The sequence below is a fragment of the Ictidomys tridecemlineatus genome, chromosome 5 (assembly GCF_052094955.1).
Source record: "Ictidomys tridecemlineatus isolate mIctTri1 chromosome 5, mIctTri1.hap1, whole genome shotgun sequence".
NCBI classification, from domain to species: domain Eukaryota; kingdom Metazoa; phylum Chordata; class Mammalia; order Rodentia; family Sciuridae; genus Ictidomys; species Ictidomys tridecemlineatus.
The window spans coordinates 186,575,777-186,591,876 of NC_135481.1; positions in this window are offsets into that span (position 1 = coordinate 186,575,777).

The window sequence follows — 16,100 nt, forward strand, 5'->3', positions numbered from 1 at the left end:
ATTGGCTGACAGGCACCTAGCTGATCCCACGACTTGGGCATTGAGAATTATGCAGACAGGAGTAGCTAGTATCTCTATGGCATGCTGACCTTAATGCTTTCAGATGTGTAGAGAGCAGTGGTATAGCCGGATCATATGGTACTTTCATTTTTAGCTATTTTCCAATCAAAATACTTGTAGATTGGATTTTTAAAAAATATCCAACTCTGTTGCCATCATCAACAACAACAACAAAAAAATCTGAGCAATCTCCATAGCTAGGCAATTATACATTTGTACTTTCAAAGATTCGACTTGTGAGACAAGATAGAAAACTGAAATTATAGAGAAAAAGAACTTATATCTGAACACCATTATTTGCTGAGACAACATGAGGTAGGATAGAAGAAAAAAGCCTAGACAGAAAGGGAAGGGAAAGGGAAAGAAACTGTAACTTTCAATGAAAGAAGCTCCGCAAACATCCTCACCTTTGTTCCCCAGGCCTGGTTTCCTCCAAGCATGGATTTTTGAATGGCCCATAAATCTAGGTATTGTGAGTCCAGCTAATTAATGCCTACATATATTGCTGGTTGGCACAACTCTTTTTCTTTAAACTAAATAAAGCTAAGAGAAAAATATTATTAGAGACCTGTGATAGAGGGACAGGCCAAATGCTGTCTATTAACTAGATATTATCAACTTGGAGATCCTGAAAAGAACCAGACACTGTGGCTGGCCTGGTGCTCTGTGATTAAAGGACAGAGCTCACTGTGCTGATGCCACTCCCACATGCCTTTTGTGTCCACTATTTACCAAGTTTCCTTTGAAGGAAACCCAAGCATCTCTCCCTACCCCTCTTGAGTGTGTACTTTTTGCTCTCCTAATTAAGTCTCTGCTTGTGACTCTTTCTGACTTGTCCTGAAATTCTTTACTTCAAAATATGTCAAAAGTCTGCAAGGGCCAAGTTAAAATTTCCTTCTGTCTTTGGGGACCTTCTCAGACCACTATTCAATAACAAAAAGCAATAGGTAAAAGCCCAGACAGGATAAAATGGTCAAGGATGAGGCTTGGAGTGCAGACTTGGTGTGTCTTTCCTTATTGTAAGAGTTAGTCTGCAGAAAGCTGCACTTAGAAATGGAAATTTCCTTTATAGATGCAAATTTTCTTTATAAAGAGAGTCTCAAAGTAAACAATTTAAATGTCACAAAGTGGGACTGAGGGTGAAGCTCAGTGATAAGAGTGCTTGCTAATATGCTGGGTTGGATCCTCAGCTCTGAAGGAAGGAAAGAAGGAAAGGAAAGGAAGGAAGGAAGGAAGGAAAGAAATAAAGAAAAAGAAAAAGTTGTGCTTTGAAAATCAAATTAGTTGATATACTTAAATCCTTTGAATGTAGCTTGGTTTTTAATTTCGTTACTGATTTTAGGGAATACACTTTAACAAATAGTATAAGGAGTATTTCTTTTCCTGGTTTTTGTGTTTGTGAGATAGAATTGAGAACTATGTTTCCCAGGCTGTCCTTGAACTCCTGGCTTGAGGTAGGAGAGAAGAAATTTAAAAAAAGGACACGGAAATAAAATTTTAATTCAGAAGTTCTGAATACTGTTCCAGGTTGGTCACATCGCAAACCAGTCCTCTTTCAGGCCTATTTCTATTTCCTGGGGAACCTGTAAATTTCTCTTGTGTATTATTGATTAACAACCCACCCCTAATAAATAGATTAAGCAAAGAGAGATACATTTTAAGAAACCTATAATCTAGAGGACTTTTCAGTGTTATCAACCAATCAGATAATGGAGGCAATATCAGCCTAAGATCCTAAGAATGGCCAGACCACCTTGAGCTCATCAAACTCATATCATCCCTACTTTCTTCCCATACCCACCCCTCACAAAATTCCCTTTAAAAGAGAAGTTGGGTGTAAAGGTAAAATTTCTAAGCTGATTCTAAGCCGCAAAGCATGGGTTAAAGTGTAAAAGAGGGGGCATTGTAAAGTTTCCAAGCTGCAGGGCCTGAGTTAAAAAGTAAAGGACCAGGTATTGTTAAAATCCTCTGTTAGGACAATACCCGAACTGCCCAGTAAATATTCCTCCTGATCATCTGGCTGTTTAACAGCTAAGGGCTCTGAGTAGCTCCGAACGTAGGCATCCAGGCCCTAAAACCAATCAGTTTGAATGTGTATCCAGCTTAGAAGTGACCAATCACCCCTGCTCAGTCTGTTCCCGCCAATGAATGTACTAATCATGTTTCAGAGTTGTTGTTCAATTTCCCGTGCCTGGTGATGATTTGTTCTGATGTATGCAAAGCCCCCCGCCCTCCCCAAAAAGTGTACTTAAGCTCTGCTTGACCTCTGCTCTGGGCTCTGGGCTGCTCTCCTTTCTTGAGTGGGCACGAAGCCCCAGCATGCTGGAACAATAAATATCCCCTTATGCATATTGCATGAAGGTGGTCTCTTGTGGTCTCTTCCTCCGACGTTTCGCCGAGCCCTTACATTGGGAACCCCCCAAATGTGTCTCTCACTCTCATGCTTGTAATCCCAGTGGCTTGGGAGGTTGAGGCAGGAGCACCATGAGTTCAAAGCCAGCTTCAGCAAAAGCAAGGCACTAATAAACTCAACGAGAGCCTGTAAATAGGGCTGGGGATGTGGCTCAGTGGTCCAGTGCACCTGAGTTCAATCCCAGGTACTCAAAACAAAACAAAACAAAACAAAACAAACAAACAAAAAAGGACATGGGGTCTGCAGGGGAAATCACAGGCTGACTATAGCCTTGATGTGGTTGAAGGTAGGCTCCCTACTGGAAGGCTGGGGACCACTGCGTGAGTATGGAGATACCCTGAAAATGCAAAGCAGGGTGCCATAAGAGTTGGAAGCAACCCCCAAAGCAGTAAGCACAAGAAACCAGTGCGACTGCAGTGGCACAGCAGAAGAAGCCTGTGCGCCTCAGAGTTAGCCACAGCCCAGGACTTAGCTACTCAGGCTCAGCTCCACAGAGGGTGGAAATAATTAGAACTAGAAAGAGACACCCCTTTTAGTGCAGGTTGACAGTAAGGATGTGCTGTCACAGTACTTAGAACTTGCAGACAAATGTCCACAGGTCATGGAGAGCCATTGTGCTAAATTAAGGGAACATCAGAGCTTGGATTCCAGATCAGGGCATTGGTGACTAGTGAAAACTGGGACCCTCAGACTTGGGGCCCCCTCAGGGAGTTCACTATTTCCAGTCATTCATGGAATTGGATGTGGCTGATGAAACTATAGTAGAACTAGACCCGTGGTGGCCCACAAGAAAAGGCCCAGCAGGAGCAGCCTGAGGGGTGGGTGCAGACTTGCTGCCCATACCACCATTGGGCCTCATGCCCTGGTAGAGCTGGTGGACCTGGGGTCCAAGTTTAGGCAGAAAACAAAAGAAAGTGTGTGGGAGGCCAACCTTACTGGTGACTGAGTTACACTCCCCAGCTGGGTGCTGAGGCGCTCAGTCACAGAAATGGGTATGTCTTGTTACAGCCCCATGGGTGAAGCTATGCTCACCTGTTCCTTTGTAATATAACCCCTTGCCCCATTTAGGATAGAATCTTCCATGGAAGTGCCTTGTGTCCCCTCCTCTTACTGTGCCCTTGGGTGTGGCCTACCCAGGTGTCAGTCAACCTGCTGACAGTGGACATCATGAAGATAGACTCAGCCCCCGAAACCTGACCCCTTGCCTCATTTGAATAGCTTCTCCTCAATAAAAGGGGTCAGTGCGTGCTCTCGCTCTCTCTCTTTCTGCGGACCCTTAAGGTCAGAGGAGACGTCACAGCAACCCCAAAGAAAAAGGTATTTGTGTCTCTTGTGTGGTTATTTCGTGCAGCCCAGTTAGCCCAGTTTAACTAGAGTGACCCCTGAGCCTTTTAGTCATGAGAACAGAAACCTGGCAAAAGTGTACCTGCATGGCTGCTCTGCTTGTGGGACCCGGAGCACATGGGATAATGTTGAATGGTGTAAAATTGTGGAAAGTGGCTTCAGGAACTCTCCACCCTGCTTCGTGTCAGTGCCTTTAACTCCAGTGCCGCTGATGAAAGTGAGGCACCAATACTAGCTTGGCTGCTTCTTGCTGCTTGCAATATGTGTCCAAATTCCAGAGATATTTCTATGCCAGAAGCACCTGGACCTCAGTGGAAGAATTACAACAAGCCTGTTTGTGGGATTGGGGATGAAATATGTGATCTGTGCCAGGACCTGACAGTATAACTTTGATTGCTGGGGTGAGGGATGCAGCCTTCCTTACACGTGGCCCCTCCATCCATTTAGGGTGCCCTGGTATCCATACTATTCCCATTGACAGGGCAGCCCCTCTAGAAAGCAGCCCAATGAATAGCAGATCTAAGGGAAACCAAAAGACTGTGGCAGAAAACACAAGTCTGTAATATCCAGCTGAAACTAGAGGGACCTCTGTGAGTCTCTTTAAACAGATGTGGGTGGAACTAAGAACAGCAGGAGTGGATGAAAGGAAAGTAGATAAACAAACTAACGCTCCCCTTGTACAGTTATGGAAGCAACTGCCAAAGGATGAAAGCTTCCTGCATTCCCTCTTAAAGTGGTACCCCCTTTCTCCACTGAAAAGTGGGCCTCTCCTGAAATCTTCACCCAGACTGATTTTTGGACTGTCAGCAAAACAGTCTCTGCAAAAGAGTTCAATGTGGATATGCTGCAGTCAGGCTGGGCACAAAATCAGGAGCCACTCAAGCAGGAACAAACTTTATTTTTGAACCTGCCGCCAATGCCCCATACGCTCTTGGGACCATTGCCGACCGACCCACGCAGCCTTCTCCTGGACCCCAACAGGAAGTCCCTCCTCCGGAAGTCCCTCCTACTGCACTTCCCCAACCAATGGGAACTCTCCAGGAGTCCTGTAGCAGGCCGAGGTGGACAGCAGGAGTCCAATATCCATATGAATGCAGATCTTAACATAATCATATCATCTCAATGGCTTGCTGGCTTCACCTTTCAACCAAAAATGCCATGCATCATATTACTTGGCTGTGGCTCTTAGCATCTCCCCCCTTCTGTTTAATTAAGCAACAAACAATGTGGCTACGGACCGTGCCTGTTAGGTTTGTCCAATTCAACATATGGTTCTTACCTGTCATTGGATGAACTGACCTCTAGGCGTCAGCCTCCTGTCTTAGGTTGATACCACTGTAATTGGTATCACTGAAGGCATGAAGGGAGCCCATCAAAAATTCGGAAGAAGTATCAACTGTAACATGCAAATATTTTAATTTTCCAAATTCTGGCATGTGTGTGACGTCCATCTGCCAAATATGGTTATGTATCAATCCTCTAGAATTGACTCCAAGATTAACTTGTGGTAAAAATGTCACACAATTTTGACATTGTTTTATTATATGTCTGGTTTGTTCTTTAGTTATTTTAAAATGCTTTTGTAAAGTATTAACATTGACATGGAACCTTTTATGAAAATTTATAGCTTCTTCTATTGTGGAGAAAATACGTATGTCATGTGTAGATTTATCTGCTAATTCATTGCCCAAACTAAGGGCTCCAGGCAATCCTATATGTGCCCTGATATGTCCTATAAAGAATGGATCTTTTCTGTTCCAGATTAGACTTTGTATAGTGGAAAACAAAGAGAAAACAGTAGAAGAAGGGGAAATCCTACCAGCATCTTCAAGGGATACTATAGCATTAACTACATACTGACTATCAGAAAATAAATTAAATACAGAATCTTTAAACATCACAAAAGCTTGTAATACTGCATTAAGCTCTACCTTTTGAGCTGATTGTTTGGGTAGTAAAAATGTAAAAGTTTGATCAGGGGTAACTACTGCTGCTGTACCATTATTTGACCCATCAGTGAATATATTTGAAGCATTCATGATAGGGGTTTTTCTTGTCTTTTTTGGAAAAACTACAGGATGCAAAGACCAAAAAGACAACAAAGGATTAGATGGTAAGTGATTATCAAATGAAACATTAGATTTACACATGATTATTGCCCAAGTATTTAACTCATTAGCTAACTCATCAATTTGATCCATAATATATGGAGTAATAATTTTATTGGGAGAAATCCCAAACACTCCCTTTGCTGCTCTTATTCCTTTGAGTATTAATTGTCCTACAGCCTCAGGATACCTAGTAAGAATAGTGTTAGGAGAATAAGATAAATGTATCCACAATAATGGACCTTCTTGCCAAAATATTCCTGTAGGAATATTTTTTGTTGGTAGTACAATAAATAATAAAGGCAAACTTATATAAATTCTATCCAAATGCATATTTTCCATATATGTTTCAATGATTTTTAATGTCTTGCTTGCTTCAGGCGTTAACATGTGGGGTGAATTTGGATCTGATGGACCTTTTAGGATATCAAATAAAGGTCCTAGCTCTCCTGTTGGTATGCCTAAATAAGGCCTTATCCAATTTATGTCTCCCAATAACTTTTGAAAGTCGTTAAGTGATTTGAGTTGATCTACTCGTATTTGAATTTTTGGTGGACAGACCATGGTTGAGGATAATAGAACTCCTAAATAATTAATTGGAAGATTTAATTGTACTTTATCTATTGCTATCTCTAGACTATAATTTTTTAATAAATTTGTAAGTGTGGCATAACATTCTAGCAATATGTTTTTATCTTTATGTGCCAATAACACATCATCCATATAGTGAAATATTTGTAGTTCAGGATTTTGATTTCTCAGTGGCTGGATTGCTTTGTTAACATAAATTTGACACATACTTGTACTATTAGCCATCCCTTGAGGGAGTACTTTCCATTCATATCTCTGATCAGGACCTTCATGATTTAGTGCAGGGATAGTAAATGCAAAATGTGGACTATCCTCAGGATGAATTGGAATTGAAAAAAAAAACAATCTTTAATATCTATAGCTAAAACATACCAGGTTTTTGGTAAAGCAGACAATTGGGGAATCCCTGATTGAGCAGGTCCCATAATAATCATCTCATTATTAATGGCTCTTAAATCTTGTAATAATCTCCATTTACCAGATTTCTTTTTAATGACAAAAATGGGAGTATTATGGGGAGATACTGAAGGTTGTATATGTCCCTCTGCTAATTGTTGTTTGACCAGGTCATGGGCTACTTGTATCTTTTCTTTGGTCAAGGGCCACTGAGGAACCCACACTGGTCTTTCTGATTTCCAAGTAATTTTGATTGTCTCAGTGGCCCTTTCTGAAAACCTAATCCATGTCTATTTATTCCTTGATCTATTTGAATTGGTGCTGTCATACCTTGTTCTTGTTCTCTTAATCTTTTTTCTTTCCTAAAGCCTTGTCTAGCCCTAGTAGTGCATGTGTTAGGATTGATGTTATTTGTTAATGTCAAACCTAATTGATCTTTTTTGATATCGGAGTACCCTCTTTGATGGTTTGAGAATGGCATTCATTAGCCCAATGTCTCCCTCTATGGCATCATGGGAAAATACCCGGTATTCTATTTCTTTGATACCTAGCTTTGTTAAACCCTCCTCCTATGGGGCAACTCCTTTGAAAATGTCCTGTTTGTTCACAATTGTAGCATGTTTTTGGCCTGGCATCTAAAGCCTGTTGTACTGCTGCCAAGACTTGCCCTTGTTCATTAATAATTTAATATATGTGTTTAAATCTTCATGTCTCCATGGTCTAATGACCTCTCTGCAGCAACAATTTGCTTGGTCATAAGCCAGTTGTTTTATAAATGGCATTGCTTGTTCTGTATCCCCAAAAATTCTGGAAGCCATTTGAATAAGCCTGTCTACAAATTCAGCGTAAGGTTCATTAGTTCCTTGTATTACCTTAGATAATTGTCCTTGTAAATCTCCATGCCCCTGTAAAGTTTTCCATGCCCTAACCGCATCTACAGCAATTTGTGCATATACACCAGGATCATATTCAATTTGTTGCCGTTGACCCTCATAAGGTCCTTTTCCTAACAACATATTTAGATTTCTTTGAGAGTAACCGGCTGCTGCATTTCGCCTAGCTGTCTCCATGCAAAATTCCTCATTGGCAACCTTCCATAACAAATATTGTCCTCCATTTAGCATAGATCGACACATGTTAGCCCAATCTGGTGGCGTCATGTCCAAGTTGGTAATGGATTCGACCATGCTCACAGTGAAGGGTGCTTGCAGACCATAGGTTGTTACAGCCTCCTTTAATTGCTTCACTGTTTTGAAATCCAAAGCATGGTGAATTCATTGCCCTCCTGCCTGCTCAAGTACAGGGCATGCTAATCTTTGGGGTCCTGCCTCTGGATTCCGTCCATCAACTATGGGAGTTTAGGGACCACTCAGCTGTAGATGGAGCTGTTGGTTGAATTATGCCCTCTGGTGATAGAACGGAGTTAGTAGCAGCCTCCTGTTGTAGCTCCCCCACTGTTGGTTGTTTGTCTTTTAAGCTTTCTTCCTTTAAATTTTCCTCTGTCTGACTAGCTCAAGAGACCTTCTCTTTTGCTTGACCTAACATGTTTTCTACCATAGTCTGGACCTCTAACAATTTACTTAACAGTCTTTTGGTTTGTTTTTTTACTAATTTCTAATCTACTATAAAGGTAACACAACCTAATAAGATAACATAAAACAAAACTGAAACAGAATGAAACAAAAACGGAACAAAAAATCATTGTATCAATTTTCTCTTTCTCAGGGCCGAACAACTTCAAACCTTGAGCCAACCATTTTTCCCAGTTTGCCTGAGAAAGTTTTAGGGATAGACAGCTTGAAACAAAAACAAAATAAATCAAAACAAGAACACATTGTTTTTTGCAATGGTCACCCATTCTCTCGCCTTCCCTCAGGGGTGAGCAATTTTACTCACCTCCAAGCGTCAGGCGTTCCCCGTACGGGCCACCAATTGCCACAGTCTGGCTGGGCACAAAATCACGAGCCACTCAAGCAGGAACAAAGTTTATTTTTGAAAATGCCGCCAATGCCCCGTATGCTCCCGGGACCATTGCCAACCGACCCACGTGGCCTTCTCCTGGACCCCAACAGGAAGTCCCTCCTCCAGAATTCCCTCCTACTGCACTTCCCCAACCAATGGGAACTCTCCAGGAGTCCCGTAGCAGGCCGAGGTGGACAGCAGGAGTCCAATATCCATATGAATGCAGATCTTGACATAATCATATCATCTCAATGGCTTGCTGGCATCACCTTTCAACCAAAAATGCCATGCATCATATTACTTGGCTGTGGCTCTTAGCATGGATAAACTTCCTGTTTTTGTTCACCCTGTTTTACTTGGCCACTGGCCGAGAAGATACCAGCACTCTAGTTGCTGAACACCCCTTACTAGTTTTTCACAAACATATCCAGTATAGTACTTTGAAGAAATGTGCAAACAAGGCCTCTGGCCTTGAGCTGGGCTTCACAGAGATGTCTATATTTTTAAGATATGTTACCAACTGGGCTCCATGGTAATAGCTGGCAAGGGAGGAAAGAAGGGGAAAAGAAGCTCTCCCCTTCTCAGGTGGTGTCCTTGAAGGGTTAACATGGCCAGGAAAATGAAAGAGAAAGCTGCTTTTATGTGAAGTTCTGTATACTGTGAACTTCTGAGCCCCTTCCTTACATGCTGGGTATAAAACTCTGAAATTACCTGAACTCGGGGTTCAGGGGGTTAATTGATTACAGCAAAAACTGTGCCCTCTGAACCGGCCTGAAGCCAAATAAAACTGTTTCCTGCTGTCTTACACACTAGTACAAAGACAATGGTCCAAATGTTTATAAGGAAAAACAAAACAAAACAAAAAACAACAACAACAACAACAACAACAACAACAAAAAACGTGGCCAGACAAAAAAGGAAGCCTCCAGTGGACCTGGCAGACAAGTACCCACTGCCATCCTCAAAAGCTAAGACTTGAACAGAGAAGGAATGAATGTTTTGGTCCCAGCCTCTCCTTTCAGTTTCTTCCCACTTGCTTGGAAGTCTGTGATTTACGAATATGGCAGGGGTCCCATAGACACACACAACTGTATCTAATGCATGGGACCCAGCGCCTCAGGAGGGCTCAGCTGCTGCAAGCCCCTAAATGAACCAGGAATATATTTATGTTAACAGCTGATAGTGGGCCATAGGGTGCTCACTTCAAAAGGATTTGCCACCCTGGCTCTAAGCCACACACTGTGAGCCACCAGCAGGAAGGGCCACAGAGCCCCATGTACCCAGGCTTACTGAACAAAACACAAGCGGTGCAGCCGCCATATACAATTAGAGCAGGCTCCCACCTGGCAAGAGAAGAAAGCCATGCAGTCAAAGAACAACACCTAGGTGGGCACAATGTGGCTGCCACACTGGGACCTTCACGGAACTGCATCGCTGCCCTCCAACCTTGGCAGACAGCCCACGGCGAGATTGACATAGGTGACTTTTATACAAAGTATGTCCCAGGTCATCAGTATCTGCTAAGATTTACATTAGATTTAAGAGTTGTAGAGTATGTCCCAGGTCATCAGTATCTGCTAAGATTTACATTAGATTTAAGAGTTGGAGAATCCTAGTAGCCAAGATCTTGCACTGGGAGATAACAAAAAAATTCCTGCATCTTAAAGCGCCAGAGGTTCTATGTACGCCTCCCTTTCCTAAATGACAGTTTCTCCCAGGGACTCGAGTACACCATCCTTGCGATAGCACTGGACTCTGACTTAAAAGCCCATAGCTATCAAGAAAAAAGTCGAATACGTTGATTTCCATCTAACTCAGCAACAGAACAGAACAACCACTGAGCCTCAAAAGAAACAGGAGATCTGCTCAATTCCAGTCCCTTCAACCTGCCATCAGACTAGAGAATTCTTGGGGGCTACTGGGTTCAGCCATATATGGATCCCCAACTTTCAGTTATGACAAAAACTCCTCTATGAAGCCACAAAGGGGGGAGAATGGGATCCTCTGATGTGGGGGTCAACTAAGCAAAAGGCCTTTGAGGACATTAGACAAGCACTCACCAGTGCACCTGGATAGGGCTCCCTGACTTCACAAAGCCTTTCTTTCTGTATGTCCATGATAGGTCTGGAGTGGCTATGGGAGTTTTTGACTCAGATGCTGGGGACCTGGCACTGTCCAGTGGCCTATTTGTCCAAACAGCTGGACTCTGTAGCCCAGGGCTGGCCACCTTGTTTACATTCCCTTGCAGCCTCAGCTCTTCTGGTGGTAGAAGCTGACAAACTGGCCATTGGACAAGAATTGGTTGTCACAGTTCCTCATTCAATTTTGACATTGTTAGAATATAAAGGACACTATTGGTTGACTAATGAAAAAATGGTCAAATATCAAGGCATGTTATGTGAAAACCCACGTATCCACATTGAGGTCTTCAGAACTCTAAACCCAGCAACTTTGCTGTCCATTGGACCTGGAAAACCTGATCACAAATGTGTTGAGGTCATGGCTCCAGCAGACCAGACCTAACAGACCAGCCTCTCAAGGACATTGATGCAGAGTACTTCACACATGGAAGCAGTTTTATAAAAGACGAAGTATGTTTTGCTGGATATGCAGTGGTCACTCTGGACTCTACTGTCGAGGCAGAATCTCTGCCTCAGGAAACTTCAGTACAAAAACTAAAATTTATTGCTTTGACTCAGCACCTCAGTTGACAGCAGGAGTCTGTGTGAATATTTACATAGACTCAAAATATGCGTTCACCACCCTTCATGTTCATAGGGCCTTATGTAGGCTAATTAACTCAGGAAAAAAAAGGGGGGGGTACATGATGGATGGACAAGAAATTCTTGAACTTTTGGATGCACTGTGGGCTCCCAGGAAGGTTGTGATTATATATTGCCAAGGTCATCAAAAAGGAAACACTGTGGTTTCTCAGGGCAACCAGAGAACTGACAGAGAGGCCAGTTTAGCTGTCTGCAAGAAAAGGGAATAAAATCCAGTCCCAGGTTTAAATGCTGCCTTTCTGCCTGGCCAATTAGCTAACAGAATGGGAGCCAACATATTCCAAGATGAAAGTAAGTGATTTAAGACTGAGAAAGAAAATTTTCTCCCAGGTGGATAGTGGAGATTTTCTGATGTTTGGGATAGCCAACCTGGAGATTCTAGCCCCAGCCTTTATCAGACAGTTCCACAGGAAAATATGTTGGACATACAGCACTTGAAACAATTCTGAGTCAACATTTCTATGTCCCCCAGCTCACATGCAACACTTGGATGATCTGCAAACAATGTGAGGTTTGTGCTCACAACAATCCTTGTCAGGGGCCAGAGCTCCCACCAGGAATCTAAACTATAGGAGGAGCACCTTTTGAAGCCTTGGAAGTAAACTTCACTGAACTACCAAGCTCACAGGCTATAAATAAATTTTAGTTTTTGTGTGTTCATACTCTGACTGGGTGGAAGCCTTTTCCACCCACACTGAAAAGGCTAAAAAGATAGTAGGATGCTTCTCTGGAAAATATTATTCCCAGATTTGGTGTCCCAATAATTATTGGCTCAGACAATGGGCCAGCTTTTGGGCAGAGGTGATATGATTACTGACCAAGAGTGTAAACGTCAGTTGGAAGTTACATACTGCCTATAGGATGCAGAGTTCTGGTAAAGTTCAAAGAATGAACAGGACTTTAAGGCTCAATTGGGTAAGCTGTATCAGGAGACTCACATTGTGATGAACTTCTCCCTATTACACTGCTGAGGCTTAGATCCTCTCCCACTAGGAGGACTGGATTCTTTTCTTTTGAGATAATATATGGGAACCCCCCCCTTTATTAAGGGACTACAGGGAGACTTAAGAGAGATAGGAAAATTAACCCTGAGATGACAGCTTCAGGTCTTAGGGAAAACTTTACAGGTTCTCAACCAATGAGTTACAGAAAGATTGTCAGTAAATTTGACCCAGGTGTACACTCCTTCAAGCCTGGAGATTGAGTCTGGGTCAAAGAATGAAATATTCAGCCCCTAAACTTCTTTGGAAGGGCATTTTCACTGTTATTTTACCCACCCCAAGTGCAGTAAAGTTTTCAGAGATAGGTCCCTGGATTCACTATACCAGACTCACGTCTTCAGCTACAGACTGGGAGTGCTCTCCAGATGCTGCTACACCTTTGAAGCTGACCATCCTGAAGAAAAAGGAGCGCCAGAGAAGCTTGAGGATCAGAAGGACAACAGCCCTGCTCCAGTCACACCAGAAGCTGACTGGTCTATGCACAGCCAAAGCTTGAGGAGACTATGGCCCTGTTTCAGCCACACAGGAGGGACTGGCTGATCAATGCACAGTGAAGGATAAACCTCCCATGAAGACTAACGAACTCTTTCAATCTCTAAGATAATTCCTATACTGTAATGCATTGCCACCCCTTGCTTCTATATATATATATATATATATATACACAGTTTTCTGTTTGGTTTTTGCTACTGGTTTGATAACAGTAACTCCTAGTAATTGGATTCTGGGTAGCAAAATTTCACTTATACTTTTTATCTTGCTTATATAAGCTTTCTAGGATTTGTTTGGTGTTATTAGTTTGGCTTTGTAATTCATGCTGTTTAACCTATGCTAATCAAAATGTTAGTCTATTATTTAGTTTGGTTTCCTTTGATAACCTTAAGGGATTCTGCCCACTCCTATTCCAACCATGGAGATCATGTAACCATGTGTCAAGCCAATCTACTATAAGAGGTGGTAAAATATATATTTAGGACCTGTCCCACCAGAGAAATGCTATAGATGGATGACTGTTTGGAAAGGAAAAAGAGGTCCGTTGGAAAGAAACTTGATTTAGGAAGTGACCAATCTTGGGGTGAAGGTAACTGGCCACACCAGAGGATTATGCCAGTTATGCTCCAGCTACCTGGGCACAAAATGGCAGTTGGAGCTATAGAACTCCAATTTACATGTTAAACAGAATTATTCACTTACAAGCTGTACTAAAAATTATTATTAATCAGACTGCCACAGCCTTTTACCTCTTAGCCACAAAACAGACTAGATGCTAGTGGCTAACTATCAAACCACTTGGCATTAGATCACTTACTAGCTGAGGAAAAAGAAATATGTGGAGAGTTCAAAAGCTCAGATTGTTGCATCCAAATGGATGACAATAGTCAAACAGTTAAGAATATAGCCAAAAACACAAGAGAACTAGCACATGTGCTCATTCATACCTACAAGGGCATTAAAGTTTGGGTCCCAAACATGCTTTTGGGAGATGGTTTTCAACTCTTGGTAGATTTAAAACTTAACTGGTGTAGTGGATATTCTGCTGTTAACCTTAAGTTCATTGCTCCCATGTTTGGCTCCACTGCGTATTAAAACTATTGGGTCCACTATAGAAGCTGCTGTTGAAAGGATGACAACAACTAAGTTTCTGGCATTATATAAGGCCTTAAGCCAAGATAATGGTAATGATGCTCTTAAATTTAAAGGATTAATTTAAGGGGAGCATCATTAAAGGGGGGAATTGAAATGGCACCCCTTTTCTCCACAGAAAAGCCCTCTTCACCATGGCTGATTTTAGGACTGTCAGCAAAAGAGTCCAATGTAGATAAACTTCCTATTTTCATGTCACCCTGTTTACTTGGCCACTGGCCGAGAAGATACCAGCACTCCAGGTGCTGGATACCCCTTTACTAGTTTTTAACAAATGTATCCAGTATATTACTTTGAAGAAATGTGCAAACAAGGCCTCTGGCCTTGAGCTGGGCTTCACAGAGATGTCTACATTTTTAAGATAAGTTACAAATGGGCCCATAGTAACTGCTGGCAGGGGAAGGAAAGAAAGGGGAGATGAAGCTCCCCCCTTCTCAGGTATTGTCCTTGAAGAATTAACATGCCCAGAACAGTGAAAGAAAAAGCTGCTTTTATGTGAACTTCTGCAGATTGTGAACTTCTGAGCCCCTCCCCTTACATGCTGGGTATAAAACTCTGAAACTCCCTGAACTCTGGGTTCAGGGGATTGATTGATTACAGCAAAGGCTGTACCCTCTGTACCTGGCTGCAGCCAAATAAAACTGTTTCCTGCTATCTTTGGTGCCTTGCCTCGTTTGTCCCTACAACAGGATGCTTTGAAATTTCCTCCACTGGATTATTTAGTGCATCACCTTTAAATTTGGCCTCAAAATTTAAATCTCAAAACACAAGAAAAATGTAGAAATTTTTTTTTCCAGAAAACTAGATGAATGGCCTCTAGTCCAATTTCTAATACAGTCATTATTTCCTCCGGAAACCTCATGAGCACAGTCTTTACTGTTTGCATTCCTATCAGCATTCTGGTCTTCTGAGCTCCCAACAGAATTGACCATAAAGCTCCACTTACAATATTCTAAGGCTAAATTTCCAAACTTTTCTAAACTCCTTTAGCAAACCAACTCCAAACACTTCTGAATCACAGGGTCAAGGTTAATCACAGCTCCAACCCAACTTCTCAGTACCAGTTTCTGGATTACTCAGCTTTTCAGCACTGTGACCAAAATACCTGACAAGAGCCATTTAGGTGAGGAAAAGTTTATTTTGGCTCATGGTTTCAGAGGTCCATGGCCAGCTGACCTCATTGCTGGGACCTAAGGTGAGATAGTACATCACAGCCAAGGAAAGCTGCTCAGCTCATGGCCAACAGGAAGCAGTGGTTCAGCCCTTGCCTAACATGTGGGAGACTCTTGATTCCATCTCCAGCATCACAGAGAAAAACGTTTTGATTTACCAGTTGCAGAGAGGCTATAGGCTGCATTTAGAAGTGTCCAAGTACCATTTAAAACAAGTCTTGTGTTCTTTTTTTTTTTCTTGGTTTTAAAACTGGATTTTGGCAAATAAGCAAACCAATTTTGGAATTTCAAAAGATCCTGTTTTGGTGATTGGAGGCTTTTTTTTTTTAACCATTTCTTTTTTAAAAAAATCTTTATTTTTTATGTAATTTTTAAATTTATATATGACAGCAGAATGCATTACAATTCTTATTACATATATAGAGCACAATTTTTCATATCTCTGGTTGTATACATAGTATATTCACACCAAATCGTGTCTTCACACATGTACTTTGGATAGTAATGATTGATTGGAGTTTAGGATCATCCTTAGTCAGATTAGACCACTTTCCAAGGAACCTGAAAGATGAGGCTTCTTAAGTGTCATGCACGAGACCAGCTGGGGCACAAATGGAGAGTCCCGA